Genomic DNA, 2,229 nt, shown 5'->3' on the forward strand with positions numbered 1-2,229 from the left:
TTTGTGATGTAGTGTTCCCGGTGCCCTTCTACAGGGCCTTATACTCTGGAGGCAAAGGCAGTAATGTATGGAAACGTGTAAAGAAAATGAAAGTGTCAGCTGGAGCAAAAACATTTTTCTTCATGTTACACGCCGGTACATTGACGGTAAAATCATTTCTGGAGAAAAAAGGCTTGTTCCTTCCGTGGGGAGCCCACTGTCTGATTTGTAAACAGCCGGAGACAATAGATCATGCGTTTCTTCATTGCTGGGAGGGGGTGTATTTGTAGGATGTGCTTCAAAGGACACTCAAAAAAGAGTTGCCACTCGATGCTCATGGCATTAGATACTTGCCAACGGATAACCAAGATGACGTCCCATTAGACCAAGTAATGCTAATGTGCCTCCACAGTATATGGCGCTATCGAATGGCCGGTTACCACTGCGATTCAGATGCAAGACCGGCACGCATGTATTTCCGAGAAAGCGTACAGATATGGCTGGATACGGCGAAATTACAAACTTGTGTTCCCGAGTGGCTGTCAAGACTGGAGCCCTTGACGGTACTCAAGGAATTTTAACATGACAATGCCTGCCCCTTGTGGGTACAGGCTATTTGATCGCTGTGTATATATGTTTGCGTGTGTTACTGTTATTTTTGTGTCTAAGCCAGGCAATAAAAAAAAATGCTATAGCTCCGTGGTAGAACGCTGGTCTCGTAAACCAGCGGTCGCGAGTTCAATCCTCACTGGCGGCTCGAGGTTGGTGTCAGTTTTTCTTTCCTCTTTTTTTTTCATTAGATGAACTTCCGTGCCTTAACGACTTCTGCAAACTGAGAATAATTGGGTGCGACTCGGCAAAGCAGAAAGCGCGTGCTTCGCTTACACATGGACTACACTGTACATCTGCGAGAGCGCCTGAAACAGGTAGTAAAGACAACAAAAGCGCCGCTATAGCTCAGTGGTAGAGCGCTGGTCTAGTAAACCAGCGGTCGTGAGTTCAATCCTCACTGGCGGCTCGAGGTTGGTATCAGTTTTTCTTTCCTCTTTTTTTTTTCATTAGATGAACTTCTGTGCCTTAACGACTTCTGCAAACTGAGAATAATTGGGTGCGACTGGATTCCACTTCCGGCCACCGAGCGTGACGGACTTGTAATGACTAGCTCCGTCGGAGCGGCTACAGCGGCCATGTCTGGCCGCGGAAACACGAATTTTGGCTCGGACAGCCAGTACCAGGTTCTACTGCCTAGTTTGCCTGCAGGGCGTTTTGTTTTGAACACAGTTTTCTTGCACGGGGTCATCAGTGCTCGCCCTTACAGGGTGGAAGATTTCCGAGATGCGTTCGCTCCACTTTCGCTTCTGCCGGAAGTTATCGCCCTGGGGGCGTATCGCATGAGTCGAGTGTGGGCCGTAACCTTCAAGGACGCCGACGCTGTGAAGAAGATTATCAACATCGGTGAGCTCAAAGTGAAAGGTGCCCGATGTCTTGTGATAGATCCTGCAAACAGGGACGTCCGAATGAAGCTACATTGGCTCCTACACAGCATACCGGACGAAGACGTGCGGCTTGCCCTCGCTCCGTTCGGGAAGGTGACGGACGTCACAAGGGAGCGATGGCGTGCACAAGGCGTGTCGGACAATGGTTCAACTACGAGGCTGGTGACCCTTAAGTTGAACGCCGGCGTCAAGATGGTCGACTTGCCCCACCAGGTGAGCGTAGCCGGAGAGCTTGCGCTTGTGGTCGTGTCGGGCAGGCCTCCCCTTTGCCTGCGCTGCCGCGGCAGCGCAGGCAAAGTTGGAGAGAACGCCAACCAAAAAATAAAAAAATGCGTTTCGGAACCTACTCGGTTTTTTCACCACGTGCGACTGTGGGCGAGTTGTAGCTTGCATTTTTAAGGCGGCGGTACCACGCAAGCGGCGGTCAGCAGCCGTTTTTCGTCATGTTTGTGTGAGCGGTGTGGCTCATCCGTTTGCGCTAGAAAAATGATATTGAGCGCATTGTAAAGATAATTGTATCTTCTTTGCGATGGTATGTGTCGCTAAAAGCTATTCACGTTAGTATAATAGCAGTGAGCAACAGAGCGAGGGGCATAAAACGATATTTTTGCTCGACTTGCCTGCGTTGGATTTGCTGTTTACGAAAACTACTGCTCCGAAAAGAAAACTGCTTCTGCAGCTTTTAGATGAAGTATGACTCGAGGACCTTACAGGCAAGTTATTGAGTTATATTGGGTAGTTATTTAGAACTGGT

The 2,229-nt window shown here is 49.1% G+C and overlaps 1 non-coding gene across 1 annotated transcript; it reads left to right on the plus strand.

The window, feature by feature from the left end:
- Positions 1-925: 925 nt before the first annotated feature.
- Positions 926-997, plus strand: TRNAT-AGU (transfer RNA threonine (anticodon AGU)). Its single transcript has one exon. It is a non-coding gene; the product is annotated as a tRNA-Thr (tRNA).
- Positions 998-2,229: the final 1,232 nt, after the last annotated feature.

The sequence above is a fragment of the Amblyomma mixtum genome, chromosome 10, assembly GCF_055824585.1.
Source record: "Amblyomma mixtum isolate Tamu chromosome 10, ASM5582458v1, whole genome shotgun sequence".
In the NCBI taxonomy this organism is placed as follows: domain Eukaryota; kingdom Metazoa; phylum Arthropoda; class Arachnida; order Ixodida; family Ixodidae; genus Amblyomma; species Amblyomma mixtum.